We start from the raw sequence: 26,145 nt of genomic DNA, 5'->3' as shown, positions 1-26,145 counted from the left end.
CTCTCGACAGACAGGAGTCTTCAATAATGGGAAGGTTTGCTTGAGCCTTTTTTTATTCATTAGAGTTGAGAGTGGTGAGCCTCGTGATAGGAACGCTCTTCCTGCCACACCCCAACAGGTTCTCCCCTTACGAGTGGACGAACCCTCATCCCTGCGACACCTCCCCCGAAAAATTGGACAATGACTTTTCCCTCCTCAACTGCCTCTGGTTCTGCATCGGTTCCCTGATGCAACAGGGAGGAGACCTACTGCCGAAGTAAGGCAATTTTGAAAAATGATGTACATATTCAAAACCACACCGTTCCTCCCTCCTTACTCCTCCTCTGTGCTGGAGATGAGCTGTGTGTGTGTGTGGTGTGTGTGCTGAGTGTTTGAATAGTCGTGCTACACTATTGAAATCTGAGGTTGTCTGTTTGTGATGTTCCCTACACAGGCGGTTGCTTTCATTATCTAACAATGTGAGTAATTGAAGGGGGGAAGTGATTGTTTGTCTCAAGTCACAGCATCGAGAGTCAGCACAGTGTGATCAGTCAAGTCCTGTTGTAGTCCAACATTCAGAACAGCAACCCATTCAGTATCTCCGGCTTTCAATGTATCCTGTCCGCATCTGTCTCACTCCACATGTCATAGCCTTCTGTGACCCTCCCTGTCTTCGGGCTAAGCAGTACACAGCCCTAGACTCCAGCTCTCACATGACACGAGCTGCTCTTCGACCTTGCTTACTTTTCACCCGCGGAATGCCAATGGAAAGTGGAGAGGGTTCGCGTTTAGTTTTCGAGTTTCAGCTTGAGTTGGTAAAGCCTGCCACTCTTGATGAGCGAACCCCCTCAAAGGAGCGACACTTGCGCCTCCTCCCGCTCCTCGGCGTGGTGTTCCTCCTGTCCGATTGTGTGCCTTATTCCGCAGGTTAAGTCCCTATGAATGGACCGCATCCTTTCCATGCCGAGAAGACGGAACCAAAACACTGGAAAATCAGTATAGTCTCTTCAATTCGCTGTGGTTTACAATGGGCAGCATCCTACAGCAAGGCACTGAGCAGCAGCCCAAGTAAGCCTTACACAGCCTTGGGCTTCTGGCTTGACTAGCAAGATGGTCTCTCCTCTCTACTGCTAAGCCTCATCATCTAATTCTCACGTTCCCTCTAAGGAGCATTATGATCAAAGCAGAACAGTAGTGCAGTCTAGTGCTCTTGGCTTCTCTATAGTCATTCTTAAAGATTATTATGTTTAAGATCTCTCATATAGGATTGGCAAGCCTTTTTTTGGCAATACTGCAGTGGCGGCTTCAGGCGAGAGATATGCAGGCATGACATCTAATTCTTCCAGTGCATTATCATAAATGTTTCTACGCCTCAAAGTGCTCGTTTTGCGGCTGCTCCTTGCCCTTTTGAGCTCCGCGAGGGAGGTACAGTATAGACCCGCGGGAGTACAGCAGCGGATAGTGACAGCTTGCTTCCACATCCATCTCTCCTCAGTAAGCCAAGCTCTTTTTACCTTAGACAGAGTTTCGCTTGCATCACTGAAACATTGTCTCAAGCTGTCTTGTTGACAGAGATCTAGTTTCATAAATACAACGATCTTAAAATAAGTAAGATTGCGTTCAGATTCATCTCCTTATCCCGTCCTGTCTTTGCTAGTAAAGGAACAAAACGACAACTACGATTACAGGAACGCAGTCTCACTTGTTACTGATTTTATAACGAAAATTTTCTATTGACAAGACATTCACCGCAACAAGAACTGTTCCCTGACTTCTTCGTAACGCATTCCCTTCAAAAAGCGCTCCGTCCCCGTGGTGGCCGAAAGCTCAGAATCTGCATCTTCTTTGCGGGTCGGTTGTAAGTCAAGGCTTTGACCTTCTTTGGCACGCTTAACATGCTGGTGAGAGGGCGAGAGGTGGAGGGCTACTGCTAGATGACGTGACCTTGCGTTGTTGAAAGAGGTAAGAGTGACATCAGGGATCTGTCATGTATGGCAAATATCTGTTGAACTAAATGCAGTAAAGAAAAACAAAGAGGACTGATGGAAATGGAGCATATCAGTCCCTTTTTTAACAAATTCACTATTTATTTCACATAAATAATAATTTGGGTTAGATATAGTTTCACTTGTACGATGTCATTATTTCTGTAGAGATCCACGCAAGATATAATTTTTTTTTTTTTACTTTGAATTACATATCCAATATAATAGGTGCGAGACTGCGGTCGTGATGTCTGTGAGATGTGTGGCAGATTAGTCAAAGCTGGCTTAATAGCTTTTGAAAGTCGAAGGGCAGGCGCCCATTGTGATTCATGAGCCTTTGACTACTACGATTTCTCAGGTTAAATACAACGGTGTGGTGCAAGGAGAATAATTCAGACAGTAATCGTAACATTTCTTTGTCCTATCTCTTACTATTCGCGAACTATATTGAAAGTTATTTTTGGGTTATAGGGAGTTTTCATGATTCTAGTAACTATCTAATAAGAATTCTGCATCATCAATAGAAAAACACTCATAAGAACACGAGAGATTATTTGCATGACCTTTGAAAATACTATTGCCTAAAGAACAAAGCGTTTAACAACACAAGCCTTCTTAAGACACGACTGGCAGGAAAACAAGTAATCCAACAGCTCAATTTTCTTTGATGTTTTTGCTTTGATTTGTGCGCAGTAAAATCAAGAGATACTCAGATAACGCGACCATTGCCATACCGTCATAAGCATTCAAAGGGTTTATCTGTCATGACGGCACGCAGCCCCCACGCTCCCTTCACCAGCACTTCCTCGACCCAAGGTGTGTCAACCGTTGTTTCGGGTTACGCTCCGCGAATCGCCGTCAAACTTTTGCAAGATCTCAACGTAGAGGCCAATGTAGCTGTTGTCTCCCCTTGCTTGATGAGAAAAGTATAGTGCACGGTTTTTTCGTTGCATGTTGTAGGGAAATCAACCTTTAGTAGCCAAAGTACGAGTATGCATGCAGTCCTTTTTCTTAAGGACCGACTCAGCAGCATCTTGATGTAATGCTGTAAGGAGACTAGTTGGTAAGGAGGCGGGTTTGTCTCAGCCTCGCTATCCTTTTATGCATGCAAGTATTACAAGTACGATCAGCATAGATGAAAATCCCATATCTCCCCCACCCCCATTCTCTCTCTCTCTCTCTCTCTCTCTCTCTCTCTCTCTCTCTCTCTCTCTCTCTCTCTCTCTCTCTCTCTCTCTCTCTCTCTCTCTCTCTCTCTCTCTCTCTCTCTCTCTCTCTCTCTCTCTCTCTCTCTCTCATTTTCCTTTTCCTTACGTATAGAAATCTTGCAGCACACAGAGAAGCAAGCACAACACTGGAATGGTTGCACTTAGACTGTCCGCTACTGCTACAATCAGGTGTTCAGTGCATTATGTTGACTGTGAGAAGCTTGTCCCGTCAGAACGAGAGGCTACATGTTCTGCCTCAGATTTATGTTGCCTGTGCTGTTATTCATACGTCACACTGACTTCCCCTATACATGTTTTCCATCACTGAGCATGTGGAATTTGTAGATGAGAATAAGGTTAAATTTAATTGGATTGTAGATGAGAATTAGATTACATTAGATCTTAATATATTATGAATAACATTATAACTATTATATACACCTAATTATTTTAAAAATCATGGAGTAAAATCACATTAGATAAGATTGCATTAGAACAGTGTACATTAAAAAATAATTGAATTATATATATATATATATATAATATATATATATATATATATATATTATATATATATATATATATATATATATATATATATATATATATATATATATATACACGTAAATAGCTTTAAAGCTAATCTAAACAACAACAGTGCCCTAATCTGCCATTCTGAGGTTCATGAAGTTGATATCACAAGCTTTTTTACCATGTATTACTGAAGTATTACCGGTTATGATTGGAACCTTGTTTTTTTTGTGTGTTTTTTTAATAGTTTGAAATGCTAATATTCATTGCAGTTATTACTTTATATGGACATGATAAGAAGAACAAGATAATCCAGTTTGAATTTACATTTCCACACCAAGCTCTTCATTAAGATGGAGATAAGTCACACACGGGGCAGCACCTTGTCATCTGTTCATTATCATAGCAAACACTCCTTCCCTCGCTGAACTGAAACTAATTACATTCTTTCCATGTTTTTTCCTTATCTCATCTACCCATCGTTTCTCTCTCTCTCTCTCTCTCTCCTCTCTCTCTCTCTCTCTCTCTCTCTCTCTCTCTCTCTCTCTCTCTCTCTCTCTCTCTCTCTCTCTCTCTCTCTCTCAAGGGCCGTATCGACGCGCATCGTGGCGGGAATGTGGTGGTTCTTCACGCTTATCATGATCTCCTCCTACACCGCCAACCTCGCCGCCTTCCTCACCGTGGAGCGCATGGAGTCCCCGATCGAGTCAGCAGAAGACCTCGCCATGCAGACCAAGATCAAGTACGGCTCTCTCTACGGCGGCTCCACCTGGAACTTCTTCAGGTGAGGCGGAGTGCGTGGTGAGGGAAGGAGGGTGTTTAGTGACGTGTGCGTGGTGAGGGAGGAAGAGAGGGAGTATAGTGGAGGGATAGGGTAAAAGACTGTAGAAGTGGGAGTTTTTGCTGTCTTATAGAGATAACTCGTTGGTATAGAGAAAGAGAGAGAGAGAGAGAGAGAGAGAGAGAGAGCGTATGTCAGTTTAGAGGAAAAATGTCTTGATGGATTGACTGAATAATTGACTGATCACCGTCTTGAGGAGAAAATATGTTCATAGGATCAAATTGAATGATAGAGTCAGATTGGGGAGGAATATAAACATGCTTCCCTCATTTTCCCCTCTCTCCCCTCAGCACCTCCAAGCTCCCCGTGTACCAGCGCATGTTCAGCTTCATGGAGTCGCAGAACCCAACCGTGTACACCAAATCCAACGAGGAAGGCGTGAAGAGAGTGCAGAAGGGCGATGGCCAGTACGCCTACATGATGGAGTCGTCCAGCATCGAGTACATCACGGAGCGGTACTGTGATCTCACCCAAGTGGGCGGCCCGCTCGACTCCAAGAGCTACGGCATCGCCCTTCCGCCAGGTGAGCGCCGTAGAGAGGGGCGGGGAGTGTGGGTAGAGAGGATGGAGTGAGGATGGAAGACAGGACAGAGGGAAAAAGAGGAATAATGAGATAGAGAGACGGAACGTGGCTGGAGGACAGTGGACAAGAAGGGATGGAGAGAGACGGAGAGTGGGAAAGGAATGTGGGACTTGGGACAGGGAGAAGGGATGAAAGTCAGGAAAGGAACCGTAGGATGGAGAGGGAAGGGAATGAACAGGGGACAAGAATGGATGAAAAGCAAGAGAGGGACAATGGGAGAGAGAAGGAAGGGTATGGACAGGGGACAAGAAGAATGTGCGAAAATTAGGAAAGGATTGATAGAATGGCAGGTGAAAGCACAGAGGGAAATCAACAAAGAGATAGAGAGAAGCTGGGAATAGACAGAAGAGTATAATTTATTAGAATATTATGTCTCTTTATATAATATTAACGTCTCTTGAAAGATTCTCTTCTTTAATTTCATAACAATGTGAAATTTCAGGAAAGCGTGTCACTGTTTCAATCCTCAGATGGTTTTGTATTAAATGTGTTGACGTAAATGATAAGTTTTGCTTCTCTTGAGTCACTTGAGTCACGCGGGAAGAAAGTGTGCAGTATTGATGGGCAATGACACGATGCTTGCACCCCCACCTGCTTGTGTGTGTGTGTGTGTGTGTGTGTGTGTGTGTGTGTGTGTGTGTGTGTGTGTGTGTGTGTCTGTGTGTGTGCGTGTGTGTGTGTGTGTGTGTGTGTGTGTGTGTGTGTGTGTGTGTGTGTGTGTGTGTGTGTGTGTGTGTGTGTGTGTGTGTGTGTGATTTTTCAAAGCATTCCCTTCTGCTGGCTTGAAACGTTGAGCCACAACAATTCAGGGTATAACCAGCATTCCATACGTGAGGGTGTTCCGCCTCCGCCACCAAGACAACCCGCTCGTGGTCCTTGATGCAAGCCGTCGTCAGTGTTGACTTTCTCTGCTCCCACTCTCCCCCCACCCCCCCCACACACACAAGATCCCACTAAATTTTGTGAATGTGCTGCATTATGATATACTTAATGGTAGTGTTTTTTTTAAAGAACAGTCAACACCAGATGCCAAAATCACGGACTACTTGATGTTTATAAATGTCCAAAACATAAGTGAGAAGACATTAGTTATTCTTGTGATCATCGAGGGCCGCGGGCAGGTAACGTGGCGCATTGCCTCACCAAAACATCTGCACACCATTATGTAAATTATTGTATTCCATAAGTGATTACGTTAAATCAATCGCTTATCTATTGTCCATTGATAAATATATTTATTAATATTAGCATGCATCTATTCTTGCCTTCATTAATAACCAACTTTAATTCAGGTATCCACTATTAACCGTTTTTGACTGTAGCGCCACCACTGCACTGTAGAGAACGCGGCGAATGAGATGATCTGTGGCAGCAGTGTGAAGGATCAGGAAATAGTGTTATCACAGATTATCTCGCTTCCCGTCTTCTCTATCCAATGTTTTAATTATCCACCACGCGCAGTGAAGCAACAAAGAGGAGCGTGTGGTTGGATGTTGAATGTCTTAAGACATAAATACTTTTTAACACTTCTTTGCCTCGTCACGGCCAGGTTAGATTAGGTTGTTCTTATGCCATAGCTCAGAGTAATGCTGGACAAGTTGATGTGATTATGAACAAGGTGGTGGTTACTTACTGTCAAGCTTCTGTGTTCATGGGAGAATTGGTCCACATTCTGAACCCTGTGCCAAATGCGTGCCAGGCTCCCCCTACCGCACGCTGATCAACGCCGCCGTGCTCAAGCTGCAGGAGGGAGGAGTCCTTCACGAGCTCAAGCGCAGGTGGTGGAAAGAGAAGAGGGGCGGGGGCACCTGCCAGGTAAACACGAGCCTTCACACAGGTGTTCCCTCGCTCGGCTCCTGCCTCTAGTTCTCGCCTCTCATGCAGACACACACACACACACACACACACACACACACACACACACACACGAACTCGTCTTCTTCCATCACTCATCTGCTCCTTGGTTTGCGATTTTTTTTTCCACGGATAGATTGTGTTTGACGCGTATGATTGTCTGCCAGGGATTGCCTGGAGCTGAGGTTCCGTCGTCAGTGCTATCCATAGTAGAGTGTGGTGTTCATCATGGCATCTTACGTGACACCATCTGCCTGCCTGCATGATGACTGGTGACACTCTCCACCCTCGCTCATCCATAGCGGGGCGCTCCTAAAATGACCACCTCTCGCTTATATTCCTGTTTAACTGACGGAAGAGTCTTGTGTTTCGCTAAAAGTTTTGGGTTTTGCCTTTCACCAAGGTATCCATCTGTTTAATTCCTTGAAGTACTAAGCGCTGGTGGACGTTTTACGAGCGTCATTCGTTGGCAGCGGAGGGTTTGGCATCCCGCTCGACCAGTTCTCAGCATCCACCCCCACGGACCTGCCCAGGCTTTCCAGACTTGGACTGTGCACCCTTGTATTGCGCTAGTTTTGCCTTCCTGTGAAGCTGTTTATGAGCCACATTGCTTCGACTTCACGTGTCCATCCATATCTGCCGTGACACTTCGCACCTGCGACAGATGTAGGAAGAATTTCTTCAGGTTATGTCAGTTTAGCCCAGTGACAGCCAGTCAAGGTTCTCCTTCTATAGATCAATTCCTTACACAGGCTCGCCCTACACGAACGCCATCTCCGAGGCGATCCTGAACCTGCAGGAGGAAGGCATCCTGCAGGAACTAAAGAAGCGGTGGTGGCAGCAGAAAAAGGGAGGGGGAAAGTGTGTCCGTTCAGTAAGCGTGGCCCCCTTGACGTGTTACTAGTCTGTCACTGACAACACCTGTAAAGTCACCACTCATAGTCAGCGATAAGGATCCCATACTAACAAAACAAGTGTCCGTAATGCCTCTGTTCTTGGCGAGGGTAGGCTCTGTGTCCGTCACTCACTCACACTTATTCCATTGTGTTTCATCTGCAGTAAGGCGACAATGCATCAAATCTACGGTGCAAAAAGTCTCGCAAGAGTCATACCTGAGGAGCAGAGCCTAGCCTCGTGCTAATCTCCCCAGGACAACTAATACACCTAAGAGTGTATCAAGTTGTGCCCCTAGCCACCCACTAACCACTAACCACTAACTGCCTCTCCATAAATTAGTGTTCAGCTCAGTACTGATGTTGCACTCTTCACTCTATGCACTCTGCTCTTTTATTTATTACAGTATTGTTATTAAGATAAACTATTTTCATATATATATATATATATATATATATATATATATATATATATATATATATATATATATATATATATATATATATATATATATATATATATATATATATAAACACATTTTTGCTTAGCATATCACACGGTTCCATGTTCCTGAATCAACATATCGATGTTTTCTTTTCATACATTCCATTTCCGAGAACGAAGCTAAAAAGAAAAGTGTGAAGAAAGCGCGAATCACTATTAAAAAAAATTTTCTATATGGTGACATTCGGCCAGCCATTGCCAGGAATGCATTCAATAACTGTTCAGTGTGAAGTCACAAACGGCATTAGATACAGGTCAGTAATTTATCACAAGTAACTTTATTGCAGTGCAATGCCCTGATACACAGGCTCACAGAAGTAACAACACTGAACACACTCGAGTCGATAACTAACACAAACCACGTCAACAAATAAGAAACTACCTGTTAATTCTAACAAAGTGGTTAGCAGGACAAACCACAACATGCACAGCCAGTATTCCGTGTCATGTTTTCCTTGCCCCTGCGTCTCGCACTCCTTGGTGAGTGGCGGTGACCCTTCACAACCTTGCCTCGCACTGCTGAGAGACGCATCGCTCTCACCACTGTCGTGACGCCTCGGGAAGCAGCTGTGTTGCATCACGTAGTCTTGTGCCACCAAACACTGCCCGCCTATGTGATGTTGCCAATTCAAACTTTGGAAATGTATTCCATTCCTGGTCAGATAAAACATGCATGCTTTTGTTTGTGTTTTTCTCTCTGTTATGGTGTCTCTGGTGTTATGGTGACTCACAACACACACAGCAAAGCTTTAGACACATGTGTATGTGTATCCATCACACATCGGTGTTTGCATGAGGTAGTAGATCATAGTGTTTGCCTTCCCTCGCATGCTGTATCGCCTTGCTGTGGCACCGCAGTGCCCCAGGCTAGTGCAGCAGCTGTTGGCTGCACCTGCTTGTATCGCTTTTTCCTACATGTAGAATTTCCGCTAATTATTTCTGAAATTATATTTTGAGTAACAAAAAATAGTCTTAACCCAAACATTATGGATTGCTATGTGAGACAGAATTATTTGTGAATATGAATAACTTGAGAATCATTTATATGATATATATATATATATATATATATATATATATATATATATATATATATATATATATATATATATATATATATATATATATATATATATATATATATATATATATATATATATATATATATATATATATATATATATATATATATATATATATATATATATATATATACACACACACACAAAGCAAAAAAGCAAACATCACTCTCTCTCTCTCTCTCTCTCTCTCTCTCTCTCTCTCTCTCTCTCTCTCTCTCTCTCTCTCTCTCTCTCTCTCTCTCTCTCTCTCTCTCTCTCTCTCTCTCTCTCTCTCTCTCACTACTATTTATGTACCACACATATAACCATTAGATGCATTACATAGTGACACAATGATCCACCTCGTCACCTCTCACTCTTGCCTCTTCTCGTCGCCGCCGCGCCCCTCACAGGCTGACGAGTCCAAGAGTTCCTCAAAAGCTAACGAGCTCGGCCTGAACAACGTTGGCGGCGTGTTCGTGGTGCTGCTGGCCGGCATGGGTCTCGCTTCGGTGGTCGCTGTGTGTGAGTTCGTGTGGAAGTCAAGAAAGCTGGCCACGGAGGAGCATGTGAGTGTCTGCTAGGTGGACTGCAGTGCGGCGGGCAGTTGTGTAGCCGGTTCACCCTCTGTCTGTCATTGAGATCTTGGGATTCACTGTTACTGTCCTGTCCGTAGTTCTTCCCAGTGTGTGTGTTCACCTCCTTTTCTTTGGTGTCAGTAGCTTTGTACTTTTGTATTATATATCTAAAGTAAAAAGTACCCATGTAGAAATTAGCAGCAGATGGTTATGATTTTTTTCGTTTTCAAAGATTGTGGTTCATGCGTGCGTTGTACTTGACTAAAACCCAAAACCTTTAGAGTTCCTTTAATTCCCTGAAAAGTGTACATCATGATGAACTTTTCAAATTTATGCTTGTCTTCTATATTTGTATTTGCCGTGAAATACAACATTATCATGAGCATTCCTTTTTTTACAGACGCTAAAAAACAATACTGATAATTGAAGAAAGCCTCACTAAACTGCTCATACTAAAAGCAAAGCAATGTGACAGTGCTTAACAACAAACTTTAAAAAGAGTACATGTCTTATGGATAAATCAGCCTAATTATTAAAAAACAGAGGAATGGGAGACTCACCATTGGTTGCCTATCCCTTCAATGCCTTCCTTCCCTTCACTCTGCAATGCCTCCCTTCTTTTCCCTCTTGACTCCCCGCTGGACCACCACAGTAGGCAGATGATCCACAATCACTCACCAATTTACTATCCCCAGGCTTCCGTTTGGACAGAGATGAGTAAGGAACTCAAGTTCGCGCTCTCCTGCGACGCGTCCTCCAAGCCGGTGAGGAAGAAGCTGCCTGAGCACGAGAATGGACCTTCGTACCTCTCCATGAACAACACCTTCGGGTCCACCTTCACCACCTCCCAGTACTCCTTCTCATCTAAGGACCCCGTCTCCTGACAACTGCAGGTATTCCCCTCACTCACCAGTATTCTAGCCTCAAGCCACTCGCCTATTTCTTGCCCAATAGTTGTCGTCATCTCCGGCAGCCCATATGAATAATCTGTGTGTGATAACTTGTTGCATATTAGTTACTACGTATCCGCTTCATAGTACATTTACAAGCTGCATATTACTCTATCAATATGTGATCTTTAATGTAGCACAAAGTGTGATCATATGGAGTAAAATTACAAGACACACACATTGGATATATTAAATACTTCCAGTTTGTTCCAGTTTTCTATACTTGCATAGCCTCAGCTATTAATTCTTCCTCCCACCTCCTGCCTCTCAGTCCCAGCCACCAACACAAGAGCCAGCGCCTCGAGGCTCCGCGCAAAAACAGGAGCCAGACGACATTCCCACGCCGCCCCTGGCCGCCGCCCGCAGCAGCCAGTCCCTGGACCGCGTCTCCCGCCGCTCAGCTCCGCCCGCGTCCCCCGGAGCTGACAGCAGGCTGACTGAGGGAGGCCTGCAGTCCCCCGACCTGCCCTTCCAACTGATATCATCGGTATGACACTAGGGCAGCGTAGATCAGCAGCAGGCGGACACGCAGGCTGTCATCTTGCACATCGCTCGCTCTCGGCTCTAAGCTCAACAAGAAAGGCAATCATATATTTTATACACCAATGCAATACGTAACATTTACTCAAGATGGCATGTAAATAATGACAGGTCTTTCAAAATCGTGGACAGAATACATGAAAAAAAAAAAAAACATGTTTTCTAAGTTTCATAAATGTGTAGCGTCAGATGGAAATTCCTGACACACTAAAAGGCACGTATCTGTTCACAGCTCTAGTCCCTGTAATAGAAACCCTGAGGAATCGCGTCTTCTTATTGTTTCGCTAGATTGTAGAGATTCTGGACACTCGCGATCAAGAAACAGTTACTGAAAACAAACAAGATGAACACTGAGATTAAGTGTGCGTCATAATTTGTACTACCAGTGATTCTGGCCTAAGTGGTGCCTCGGCTACTTCGAGAAAGTGAAGGAGAGCGGCAGAAAGTGACGGTGGAGGCAGAGCACGTCTTCGTCATTACGAGTGTTTGATGTGACGAATTGTAAAGAAATTAAGCATCTAGAAAGAGTATATGATCTGACGAATTGGGACTAAATGAAGCATCTAAAAATATTTGGAAACCAGTCGATTGGTGACGAATTCCATACTGAGAGATCAGAAGAACTGTGAATGAATTGAGCATCTAGGAATATTTGAAAGCCAGTCTATTGACGATAGACAGTTCCTTGGTTCAAAAGATATGAACATAGATTTGTAAAACCACAGTAGCATTGTGAAATTCGGTGTATATAAGACGAAAACGCAATACGATATATTGTTAAGCTTTATACATAAATTACGATTCTAAAAATATTTGAAAATCACTCAGTTGACGAAAATCTCTGATTCAGAGGAAATTTACACAAAGTAAAAACATAAAAACATTGTGAAACTGAGTAATTTCACTAACAAAACTACTACGATGTACATTAATCACAAGAAAAAAAATATTGATTAAAAAAAGGCAATGAAGTGATAACGAAGAAAAATCTCTCTTTGAGAAGAATTTGACGTAGTGGAAATCAGTAAATTCACGAAGAAAACGCGCTGAAATGTACAACTATTTTTAAAGATGTACGTACATGAATTTAAAACCAGAAATATTTCAAAAACACTCGGTTGATAACCAAGAAAAATTCGTGCATGGAAAGAAACTTGCATCGTGGAAATCAGCCAATTGACGAAGAAAACGCGCTGGGACGTACTACTGTTTTTTGTATCTGCGTGTGAATGCAGGGTACCTTGCTCATGTGGTAGCTTGACCGTGCCTGTAGTGTAAGTCAGGTGTACTATGTATAGGGTAAGCCACGCGTAACAACACATCTTACCTTAGAACAAACAACCAACCCTTCACTGTACATACATCACACTCTGACGTTTCAGTGAGTAGGACAGCAAAAAAAATAAATAAATAAACAAAAGCTTCAAGACAAAAAAAAAATATATATATAGGGAGACCCGAACTAAGGTCTCATCAGGTACAAATTAAAGACTAGAAGATATGCGGCGAAAATTTGCTTACGAGAGATTCTTCCTGAGTTGAATGTGATGAGATGGTGTGTGTGTGTGTGTGTGTGTGTGTTGTGGTGGTTTGTTTACGTTAGTGAGGCAAAGGACGGGAAATAATTGTGGATTGATAGAGTGTGTAAGAAGTAATGGGCAGTTACAGTTTACTACTACGAGAATGAGAAACAAGTATTTTATATGGTAAGCGGCTGGTCAGACAGCGTTAGTGTGTAAATTTTTCTCTCTCTCTCTCTCTCTCTCTCTCTCTCTCTCTCTCTCTCTCTCTCTCTCTCTCTCTCTCTGATAAGGAGATGCTGAAGTGTATATTGGAGGGATACAATTATTACGGAGATACAGTACAAGGTTATATTTCCAGATGATAAGTGGCTGGCCAAAGGATGTAGGTAATAAGACAGTAAAAACCATAATGTGTTCATGAGTGTTTGCGATCAGATCATACGAGTCTAAGATCATCCTTTATTTTTGTTATCCTAATGGCAAAGCATAACACTTGTGGATGTACTAATGCATGTGATTCAGATAAAGTGTTAGTGCGTATCTGTTTTAATGTGTTAGTATTCACCGGCTCCACGGATTGTTTTTTTTTTTTTTTTTTTTTTAAGATTATATATTTTAATTGTTAATGAGAATGTTATTTTTATAATAAGGTATTGTGTTTTTTACGTAACATATGTACTATGAATGTTACTGTTAATCATTAAATTTTAGATCATAACAAAGAAATGGGCCAAGAGTGAAAGAAAGATTTACGTAAAATTAACCGAGAAGGCAGGCAACGTTTATGCCTAAGTGTGTGTGGACGCCTGTTGAGGAATGAACAGTATGAGAGAAAATTTCATTGTTTATCATTATTTTTTTAGATTATTACAATTAAATGTGCCATCAGTTAGGGAAAGAGATTCAAGCAAAATTAACTTAGTAGGCAGACAACATTCCTAAGTTTGTATGAACGTTTGTTGAGAGATAAAGATTATAAGTGAAAACTGCACTGTTAATTATTAGTTTTTGAGATTATTATAAAGAAATGTACCAGTGATGAAAGGAGATTCACCCCAAAATAACCAAGCAGACAGACAACGCTGGTACGTTTGTGTGGACGTTTGCTGAAAGATGAAGAATATGAGTAAGAGGAGAAAGCAAAGACGCTTCAGTGTTGTTTAAGCAGAAAGTTAAGGAAACGGTGTGTTCTTAATGAAGGTTCAGATAAAAATGTTTGGTCTCGCTAATGGTGACTGAGGCTGAAAACTGAGGTTCAGATCAAAGTGCAGCCTCCTGTGTGGGGTGAGTGTTGCATGTGAGTCGGTGTGCTTGTCTCTTCCCGTGTATCCATGATTGCATATTTTGTAGCCAAGAAGAAGAGACGAGGCAGACGCACAAGTGTTGGCCGCAGTCTTTGATTACTATTGATTAGGTTTAATACGTGACTCAATATTATTTGTTGTATGTTTAGTGTTACGAGCTGTTCATGTACTATTCTTTTATGTCATTACCAAATACATTATTACAAGCTGTTTCATCTGACTGATTAATGCTACGTAATCCTACCTCCTTTCCTCCATGCAGTGCTCTGGCCTTTGACTCGTGTGTGTGTGTGTGTTGCGGCCACGAGAAATAACACGCAAGATATACATTTACATGTGTGCAAGTGTTTGTGTGTGGTCCTCAAGACCCAACAACTTCTTTTTTTTTTTCCTTGAAGCCGTCGGTATAATCTATGACTGATACCTTTCATAACAACATAACACACTACCACGCATCGCTAAGGCTTTCATGATTACACAAGTCTTCATTACAGCATTCCACTGTGGCGTAACTAGTATAGAGGCAGCGCCACACCACACAAGACATCACTGCCGCTGGAGGAGCAGTGCTTGTGTTAACAGGTAGAGACTATTTAGTGCAGTCTTCAATAGCCATACCGTATGAAAGCACAGGTGGCTCTCCCGACTGCAGCTATAAGGAAAGCAATAGTTGAATAGTATTTATGAGAACAAATTGGTAACATGTTTGAGCACCGTTACTCGCATTTTACGTTATAATATTTCATTCTACATTCTGTCGAGGTTTTTTTTTTCCCTGGCGCCTGCACACGCTATTTGATATTATATTTTAATATGGTAATGAGGGAAACTGGAATCCTCCTTTTGGGTTGTTAAGATTAATGAGTCAAGGATTAACCTCGTTTATCTCTATGATAATAATGATGGCTTTTAACACAAAAAAAATGTTCTATGATAATAATGATGGCTTATAATATTAGCACCGTATTGATGTCTAGAGCCTGCTGGACTGGGAGGTGACCATGATCATTACAGCAATCATTCATTAGAAAATTGTTCATGAGAACATGAACCTCATCCTTGAAGTCCGAAGCCATGAACTACGTGTTTTGATGCTTCACACGCTTTCTGAACTCTACCAAAACGCTTCTTGTATATAATGCAAGTTGACCTGCATAAATAGTTCAGATCTCTTCAGAGTCTCCTGGTATCAAGTGAAGAGTTTCCACGGTATCAAGGTAAGGTATCACACAAAAAAATTAAAAGTGGTTGATAATTTCACCACTGCCTCTGTAGGCCGACTGACAAACCTTGACGAGCCCTCGCCGGTCCTCAGTCGCCTTCTAGTCGATGAAAGCGGAGGGCGTATGGCCAGCAACTCTACCAACTCCGGCAATTCCTTTGCTCCTGCCACGAGAGAAGGTATTTATTTAAACTCCTCCCCTACTCATGTGTAGCCTTGAATGACAGCATTGTTTTACTGCGTCTTCGGGCCATAGAGAGTGAAACAAGTAGGAAAAATGGGGAGAATAGAGCGAAGAGATGGTGAACGTGAATACCAAGTCGATGGAAATAGAAAATGGGAAGCGACATGTGTGTGAAGAGAGGATCATAGAAGAAAAGACAGAAATAGGTGATGGAAAGTGAAATGGGAATGAAGAAAGATAAGCGAGAGAGAGAGAGAGAGGGGGGGCTTAGATGGTTATAGAGCGTGGGGTGAATGACGGCAATTATTAAAGCTTAACAGAGCAATGGCGTGACTGCTGATATGCTTTCTTTCATTATCATTATTAAGCCCTGAGAATTACCGAATAACACGAATTTTAGAGTAATTTCTTGAAGGCGAGAGGCATAAATAGTTAATTAGTGGCTTGGTGATTGTCCTGAAGAGAGGTCCATTGATATATAAGTATTATTCACCCAGGCTTACCGTAATTTAGCCCTTATTTGGTTCTTTATTCACAGAGGACTCGTCTTTATCCTTGTCATTTGTATTCATATTCTAGTAAAAGCTTTGAAAATCTCTCTCCATGATCATTTTCCTAAGATTTTTCAGTCTTGTCACGAATTATAACAGCTTTACTAGTAGTTATCATGATTTACCGCAAGCATGAAAATATCCTTAGAAATAGTTACGCAGGGATTCTACATTACCATACGACAAAGACCTGGGTGAACTCGACTATGGCCATCGATAATCGTGATGAAACGCAACGTGACTTCGATATTTCGGCATCTTATTCTAAAGCAATATAATCTTGATGAAAGAACAAGGTTTCAGAATACGGATGTGGTCACAGCCCGATATAGACCTGATGATGCCATGGCTGTGGTTTGGAGCCTTGAAACACGCATTGAGCTGCTTCATGAAACGCTTTGCTCTTAGCAAGACGGTATTCTTTGATATTGATTTAAGAGAACGGTTCAGTTGAAAGCGTGATCTGAGAGGATGTTATATTCGAGCAAGTTAAGGTACTTTATTTGAAAAATTTTACATTGATTAACTGATTCCAGGAGGCCAGTAGTGGGTGATCATGGATGAGTTATGGCATGCTGGCTGGTGGAGAGGGATGACATCTGGCCGACGACAAACTGCAGTGGAAGGTACGTATCAATAATAATATTTACTTTCAGCTCTCGGCTAAAATAGCTGTGAGCAATCTTTACAGTTTTCGTGTGTAACAGTCTTTGATGATTTTGTGAAACAGCGACAAGCCAGTGACGAATGGTTGGGGCAGTGAAAGTAGATGTGAGAAGAGATGGAGGGAGCCGGTATTGAGAGAGAGAGAGAGAGAGAGAGAGAGAGAGAGAGAGAGAGAGAGAGAGAGAGAGAGAGAGAGAGAGAGAGAGAGATGTACCTGATGATAATGGATAATGGCTGCTAACCTGGTTTTGAATAGAATAAGTTACTATAGCACTGTACATTGAGCTTAATATATTCCTGTTCATTACAAACTTCGTGGTTTCATTCTGTATTTGACACTTTAGGCATCAATATTAATATTATTTTTTTTATTTTTATGGTATCATCCATTTCTTGTGCCTGAGGTGTAGTAAACTTGCCTGTGTGTACTCGTAAGTATGGGCAAGTGACATCCACACATGACATGAAGGCAGTGTAATTCATGTATCATAGGAACAGAATGTTCTAGCAAATATTTATCTTCAGCATTTGCTACTACATGATATGGAGACATGGTCTCATCACAAAAAGATCATACAAAGACAACATTCATTCCTTGTGACCCGACATGCTCCATAATTCTTTCAGGTATATTACTTTTAAATATCCTCTACACTTTAACAGTATTTTGCATCTACCACTCTATACCATTCTATATAAGTTGTTCATTTATCTTTTTTTTTATATATGTACTATGGTTTTGCTTTTGTTCTGCTTCCTACCTTGCATTACCAATTGGTGCCTCATTCATGTGTTGAAATTCCTTTAAAAAATGCCATGATAAAAATGCAACAAATTCTATATAAACATTTTATTTGAGAAATCTCATGTTCCTACTTCATCTATTCTCTCACAAAGGCACCTCTCCATACTGAGAAGTCTCTTCTCTCTTATTTGTATATAAGATGCATGCCACTCATAATCACTTCTCAAATATTTACCTGTCTGTTCACAAGCTATTTCCATCAATTCATAATATCCCCCTTTATACTTTACATAACCCCATGTCACAGGCATACCTAATTTAACATTATCATAGCTGTTTTCAACTTCACTGTTACTACATGATACGTAGTAACAGTGGTGTCAGAAGAAAGGAAGGATATTATCCTTCCTTTCTTCCAACACAAGTGTATGAAAGTAATTTCCACCTCATTTCCTTCATTTGTTTGTTTCTTAATCACACAAGGGTCATCCTGACTTGTGAATGCAGGCCAAAGTGATCACTAAAACTGAATATCATTACTAATTAATCTGCCTCCCAAACATTTAGTACATATATTAAAATGTAGTCATTGAAATGATCCTTCCAAAAATATTTCCCTCCTTTAGAAATTGAGCATTGCTAATACCTTGTCACATTTTTTCTTGCATATTTATGTATACTGTATTGCATATCATTCTAAAACATGTATTCTCATGTAGCTGACGGATCTACCACAGACAAATTAATGTGTACAGAAAAGAGAAGCAAGATGTGTCCACCACTCAACACTGAGCTGCAAGAGGATGCATGGAACAACCAAGATGAAGCTTTTCAAGGTTTGAATTGGATTATTAAAGCTAAGGAATGTTTGCCAACAGTTAAAACATTTCATGAAGGTATTGCGATGATATATATTCATGGCTGGTGTCCTTTCTCCTCTCTGTATATTTAACTCTTTAATTTCCCTTTCTCTCTCTCTCAGATGAATTTCTCTAGCTGTTCTTGCATCTTAAAATTCTCCTGTTCCTACAGCATATTACTTTTGCTTCACTCTAAAATGATAATGAACAGTGGATTGCATGACTTCTGAATTTACAGGGTTAATGCTACTGATTGTTCACATCTTTACTTGATAAACTTGTCGGTATTTCTAGGATTGTATATACTAAAATTAATTATTTCAAAGATAGTAAAAGCACAGCTTGTTTTGATACTTTTTATGGCACCATGTTGCATTTGCCAAGCATGTTGTTTCATTTGTCAACTCTTTTTGAACATAGTTCTTGGCCAAGCAAAAACACCTTGGCCCTTGCCAGAAGAGTTTGAGATTTAAAGAAACACTTCTCATATGCATTATGGTGCCATAAAAAGTAGGGACAGTAGTATCAAATAAGCTGTGTTTGTTGTTACTGCATGCAAAATCCTCAGGTCACAAAACCACTGTAATGCCACAAATGACAAGAAGAGGCCTCATTTAGTATATCGGAGATCAGAAAGGAAAGTGGTAAAAAATAAAAGCAACTTTTATTGATTGATATCAGTCCACAAAATTACTCCAGAATCTTTTGTATTGTTGAGCTGAGTTAGTCGTGTCTTTTCAGAGGTGGTGGTGCACATCTCAGTGTGAGGGAAAGTTATGCAAGAGTTCCAGAGGCACAACACACTCTCCATGGTGTCAGATCTCAGGGACAATGTAGCAGATTACCAGTTCACCTGTGTAAAAACCGCATCTGTAGAGCATATAATGCACATCATTACATGATAAAAAGATTTAAGATTGTTGGGCTTGTGCATTTAAGATTGTTGGGTTTGTGCAAGATACAGAATGTGTGTATGAAACAGTAGACTTCCAAAAACCTGATGGAATGAATGTTGGTTAGAGGCAGTGAAAGAATTCAGGAAAGCAAGGTTAGTGCAAGATCCAGCCAGATGTGTCCTGTATATGAAACAAGTAAACTTTTAAATTAAAACTTGAAAGGAATGAATGTTGTTAGTGAGAGGGAGTGAAAGAATTAAGGAGACTGATAAAGTTTGAATGGATAATAAGGAAGTGATGATAAAGTTTGAATGGATAAGGAAGTGACTGTGGGTATTTTTCATTGTAATTATGGTAAACTGATGATTAGCTTCCTGACGTAGCACTGGATGATGCAGATTTTATATTCTTTTTTAGATACAAGTAATTTAAAAGCTTTGTGTTCAGTCACTGTTCTGACCAAAAAATCTGATTAGTAAAAAAAAAGGATGTAAAGTCTGTGGCAGTGTTACCATTCACAAGTGCTCAGATAGCTAAATTACTAAACCTAGTAGAATCAGTGACACACCACTCGGAATGATTCTAACAATTTTTTTTTTAAATATTCTTTATATATAAAAAATGCAAGATGTGGAACGTACAAGGACAGACCCTACCTATGTTACCAACCACAATGCAAGTAGGTCTGCTGCAAGTGACTTGCACAAGAAAGATATTGGAAGGCATCAAATTCCTCCCCAACCTCCCACTCAAACCCTGGTTCTACACAGTTCAAAACCCTGGTTCTACACAGTTCAAAAGAATTACACTATTGTACTCAGTTTTACTATCTACCACTAAATTCTCAGTCTCAAAAGTGTACAAATCCTTCCTTATATATTGTCAGTATTTTAAAAGTCCTACCTAAAAATCTTTGACATTTATGAAAATGGTTAAGACAACCTCAGTCTGACTATCTACTACTAGTGAAGACAATTTAAAAAAATACATTGTAGCTAACAACTGCCAAACAGAAGTTGCAAGCTATGTAAACTTTGATCTGAAACTGACAAGCTGTAATGAGAATATATTTCTGCATCCCTAAATTTAGTTGTGTAGTGATATGACACAATCAAGCCTGGCTCAAAGTTAACTTGATCATTCATGACAGAACTAGTTAAATCAGCTAACCAGTCTTGGCTTAAAAGTTTTCCCGTTTCCATGATGCTTTCATGATGCTGATGGAGTTGGAAGCAGTGAAGATCCATATGAAGGAGAGGCTGCCCCTGACCTCTGCAAGAAACGCATCTAGGAGAAAATGGAATCTGAGAAGAGGAAATTAAGAGGGAGTAAAGCATGTTCCTGATAGGACACAAACACTAGGAATAAATTAATCTAAATGGAGTGAAGCTGAGTAGTATTAGGTGAACAACAGTATGACAATGGAGACATTTATACCTACTGGCTTTTTATAGCTTCCCTAATGTTATGATCCCTAGTGGGTGTGCAGTTACTTGTTAGAACAATAAAAATAAAAAACCGAACTGCAAATAATTCACAATAAGGTACCATATTATAAGAGCATTTGATTTGGTAACCCCCTCTTGATTGCCACACTGTGCCTTTGAGTGCACAGTAGGGGCGAGATCATCCACAGCAGCCACACATGTAAGTCACCATTGTCCTGCAAGATTGATATCACAGTGCCTTCAAGTAGAGGGTGGGGTGAGGTTATCCACAGTAGCTACACATGTTGTAAGTCATCACTGTCCTGCAAGATAAAACTTGTGTTAAATAAATATGGGTTCGGATATAAAACTGTCAGTTTCATTGCCTTCCTGTTAGACAGACTTCTTTGACATGATTAAAAAACATACAACTTAGTTTACCTCCAAGATTCAATATATAAATAATGCTTTCTATTTCCCTCCATTGCTATCCAAATCCGAAACTATAGTATTTAACTACCTCTGTACTAACATCTTGGTATAGCTATTACAACTCATTTCTGAAATCCTTATCCTCAACAAAAAGGAGATTCTTTTTCCTTTTGCTATCCCAAGGCCTGGCCTGCCGCCTCTATGGAAGATATATTCAACTACATCATTTCTTAATACATTTCCAGTGTGAAACACTAATCTTTAGAAATACAGAACAAAAGTTGTTATATCTTAGTTTTAAATCATGCAATACATGTAATGAAAGACCTAAACATAGAAGCCCCACAACCTGGCTTTAGCACAGAATGGCACCAGTTGTTCAATCAGTGACATCACAGGGTTTCATACTCATCACAGATTTAGTTAAACAGCACCACTCTAGATGGAGTCCTGCTCAACTAATCAACAGTAAATGTTCATCCATAAGAACTCTGAAACCTTTGAGGGTGTTTCCAGGCTGGGACAAGTGTATTTTCAATGACAGGACAGTCAAGCAGAATTCACTCAGGTCTAGATGACCACCTAACCACGAGTGAATTTTGGTCAGCCTTGACAGTTCTGTCGTACATACCTGTGGACAAGTGACAAGCATAATAGCTATTAGTTGACTGTCCTTAAAGAATAATCCAATTCTAGGATTATTAGGACTGCTCTTCTGGTACTGACCCTAAATGTCTTGACATCCCCTTCAACTTTTTCTTCACCAACTTCTGCATCATTCACAGCCTCAGATCTAATTTTCACTCTGTACACCACCATCCCTCCTCTACTAGACCTCAACTGCTTTTCCTCACTGAAACACAGGTGTCTGGTGCAACTGACAGTAGCCCCTTTTCTGTTCCCTCCTACTTTCTCTATCCTCATTTTCAATCCAAAACTGGCATCTAGCCAAAAACATCTTCAATAACTTTGCAGTTTCATCTTCCCCTCCTTTATTTCAACCTAATGGCACCACTGCTATCTCATCTATTTCTATAATCTTCTCAGATTCCATTTTCTCCTAGATGTGTTTCTTGCAGAGGTCAGGGGCAGCCTCTCCTTCATATGGATCTTCACTGCTTCCAACTCATCTACTTCCTCAGTAACACTCAACTGTTCCCCTCTTCACTGCACATCCTCGGTCCATCCTTTACTTATCATGCAGGGAAGTCACAGAATGCCTGACTTCTGATCTCTCTAAAATTCCTGATGGGGAAAGAGCAAACTTAGTATTGTTCAATGCCTTAAAAACTCAATTCCTCCATCTATGAATTCAACACAACCTTCCAAACAAATATCCCCTCTTCCTCAATAACACTCAACTGTTCCCCTCTTCACTGCACATCCTCGGTCCATCCTTTATTTATAATCTAAACTGGAAACTTCACTTCTCATCTCTAGCTAAAACAGCTTCTACGAAATTAGGCATTCTGAGTCATCTCCACCTGTTTTTTTTTTTCTGATCCTCCCAAGCTGCCTACTCTGTACAAGGGTCTTATTCATCCATGTATGGAGTATGCTTCACATGTATGGGGGAGGTTCCACTCATACTGCTCTTTCTGACAGGTTGGAATCCAAAGCTTTTCGTCTTAACTCTTCTCCTCTAATTGACTGTCTTCTGCCTCTTTCTCATCACCACTATGTTGCATCTCTTGCTATCTTCTACCACTATTTTCATGCCAACTGCTCTTCTCATATTGCTAACTGCATGCCTCCCCTCCTCCTGCACCTTGATGGACAAGACTTTCTTCTTTTTCTCACCCCTATTCTGTCCATCTCTGTAATGCAAGAGTTAACCAGTATTCTCAGTCATTCATCCCATTCTCTGGTAAACTCTGGAACTCCCTGCCTGCTTCTGTATTTCCACCTTCCTATGACTTGAACTCTTTCAAGAGGGGGTTTCAAGCCACTTAACCTGTAATTTTTTTACTACCACCTCTGGGCTTTTTTATTTTAATTTGTTGCCCTTGGCCAGTGCCCTTCTTGCATAAAAAAATCTGAAGGTAGTACTTAGTTATATGATGCTATAATTTATCCTGTAATTTTTTGACTACCACTTTCAACTCTGTTTGAGGACCAGCACCTCAGTGGGCTTTTTTTTTTTTTATTTTGTTGCCCTTGGCCTTGCATAAAAAAATAAAAATCTGAAGATAGTATTTAGTTATATGATGCTATAATAAGTCACAATTTCTTTTTACAAACTTTTCTCTCTGTTGTGCAAATAACTTTTTTTTTCTTTTTTTTTTCAAATATTACCTGATAATGTAGTTCTCTCCATCATAGGAAGCTGCTCAAGTTACACAGCATTAGAGGAGATGCACTCAGTTCAGCCTGGGACGAAGCTCACATATTGACCCGCCAACATGAGTACAATGCCTCTCTGCAATATAAATTTCATGCATTAATGGACATCCCACTACAGTATATCAAATACACAAGAAAAGGGCATAATCAAGCAATACAAGCTTTCAAATAAATTTATGATACATCTAATACTAGTTTAAAGTTTCCTCATTCATGTATAGATGCTGGGGAATAAATCTTTATATAATGTGAGAGCAAACTTAAATAAATTAGAGAGAATGGTGAAAAAATTTAAGCAAACATGGAATGGAATGCTCTCCCTACTTCCCCACCATCACCAGTATCACCATCACCTGTATCATCTTTTGTCAACACTTACAAACATTACTATCATTGTCAGTTTATCGCTCTAAGTTCTAAAAGAAAACACGTTCACTATCTTAAAAATGTTTAGATTTGAACAATGTGCGGCAGGGTGGTGTGTGGGGGCAGTCACACCCATGTTTTCAGTGTGGGCAAGGGGGCAAGGAGGAGGAGGACACAAGAAAACGAAAACCTTCATCAGGTTAGGTTGGAGATGACGTATACCACTACTGAAAAATTATATGGGCCTGGAGTGCAGAAGGTTTACCGTTGGTGATTGTGCAGGAGCATTTACTGCAGGATGAAAGATAGGTATAGTTGCCACAAGTTACCTATAACTGCCTAAACTTATGCAGTATTATCTACTTTGGGGCAAACAACACAGCAGCAGCTAGGAATTGAATTCACGACACTCCCGGTCAGTGTTGTAGCTACGGAAGGGCACCCACCCCCGCCGCCTTCATCCCAACCCATTAAATTGTAATTCAGTCTCCCATCCAAATTCCCTACACTGCTACAGTTTAGTAACCATGGATCAAAATATTTCAGACCATCGCTTGCCTACCCATACTCATCTTTGGCCTCCCAAGCTGCACCCACTGAAAGATACTTAGCTGCGCCACTGCTCGGGTAGGATACACCATCACCATCACTAGCACCAATGGAGAATTTTTTCAACCCTGACTGTCCGTCCACTATGAACTACACTATACATCAGAATTACTACACTGATCTTACATAATCTAGTCAGAACCTGCGACACTCCTATCCTGCGGAATACGCTATTTGCGAGGCCACATTTTCTCACCACCAGTTTACATTGGATACGAGGAAACACATACTGAAACTGTGAACGAAAAACTCAATTAAATATGATAAAATCATATCCTGAATAAAAAAGATACCGTCCGAGTTGGCAACCAAACACGAAGACAGCTGTGGATAACTTAACGCCATGCTGCTTCCTGACACCTGCAGCTTTGCCATCGTGTAGCTGACCTGGACATGAAAGCTGACTCAGAACACCGCACACACCACCAAGCCGGCACCACCAACTCATGGGGACACCACACATCCCTGCACACGCCACAACGCAGGCACCTGCACCAGGCAGCTCTTCTAACACTCGCCGGTCAATGATAAGCCAGCCAACCGCTCGCCATTCCTGCCTGCTGTCTGCTGCTTGCTGCCCGCTGCTCGACCACTCATGGTGACTCACCCACGAACATCCATTTCTTCTCCTTTTTCTCTATCCTCCTCATTTTCTCAATGTTCAGCGTGCTATTAAAATCAAACTTAAAAATTGCAAATCACAGCAGAAAACAGATATACTTAATTTTTTTTCAGCGCCTTTGAAGCAACTGCGACTGATAAGTGCCGAACGAGCAACTGGTTTTCCCGAGCCTCGCTCCCTCTCCTCTCCACGGTTTTTAAGTCATAGAAAGAGGTATTTAATGATTGTTTGCAACGTTGCGTGGATAGACACATACATACAAAAAAAAGTTTGTACGGATTATACAGACCAACACATACCGTCTACTGCTGCTGCTACTACTAATACTACTACTACTGCTATTACTACTGCAACTGTACTGCTACTACTACTACTAGTGCTGTAGCAGCAGCTGCTGCTGCTATTACTATTACCACCACCATTACTTAAGTGGTAGGAAAAGGGTAGGAAATACTTCCCGAAAGAACCAGACAAGCAAGAGATTATGTTAGTGATACAAAACTGCATCCTTTTCTCGCCTCGTCCTCAGCAGCGTTCAACCCAAGTTTATGTCTGCCTTGAAAACATTATCTCTTATGCTCTACAAACTACATATGTTATAAGAGTAAGTTACCCTTCCTAAAATTGGAGAGAAAACGAGTACGGGCACCCAAAGAAAGCAAGGATCTTTAAAGGGTAACACTGCTAGGTTGGATCGTTCTAACACGTCATTCTACTCGTAAGCTCCAATGTTTGTTGGTGTTGATTTGATGTTTGTCATTCATTGCTGGTTCTATATACGCTTCAGATTAGTTTTTCTACATATTCGATATGCTTATATGGTGAGAAACAGAACCGATGTCAAGGAAATAAGCTGGCCTTCAATTCTAAAAGGATGACTGTTCTGG

At 41.0% G+C, this 26,145-nt stretch overlaps 1 long non-coding RNA gene and 1 pseudogene across 6 annotated transcripts; one reads left to right on the top strand and one right to left on the bottom strand.

Moving 5' to 3' along the window:
* The window catches only part of LOC135098500 (glutamate receptor ionotropic, kainate 2-like), a 35,458-nt pseudogene extending 20,913 nt beyond the window's left edge, over positions 1-14,545 (top strand).
* A 4,668-nt stretch (positions 14,546-19,213) lies between these two features.
* LOC135098489 (uncharacterized) lies at positions 19,214-25,383 on the bottom strand. 6 transcript variants are annotated; one of them, XR_010267086.1, is made up of 4 exons: positions 25,244-25,383; positions 23,614-23,737; positions 21,008-21,209; positions 19,214-20,731 (listed from the first exon to the last, which is right to left on the bottom strand). It is a non-coding gene; the product is annotated as an uncharacterized LOC135098489 (long non-coding RNA). The 6 variants fall into 6 exon arrangements; XR_010267051.1 differs by having other exon boundaries at positions 25,126-25,284; XR_010267063.1 differs by lacking the exon at positions 25,244-25,383 and adding an exon at positions 25,155-25,237.
* Between the last annotated feature and the right edge of the window lie 762 nt (positions 25,384-26,145).

Source organism: Scylla paramamosain, chromosome 4 (assembly GCF_035594125.1).
Source record: "Scylla paramamosain isolate STU-SP2022 chromosome 4, ASM3559412v1, whole genome shotgun sequence".
In the NCBI taxonomy this organism is placed as follows: domain Eukaryota; kingdom Metazoa; phylum Arthropoda; class Malacostraca; order Decapoda; family Portunidae; genus Scylla; species Scylla paramamosain.
Note: the sequence above shows the minus strand (reverse complement) of the source record. Positions and strands in the feature narration are given on the sequence as shown.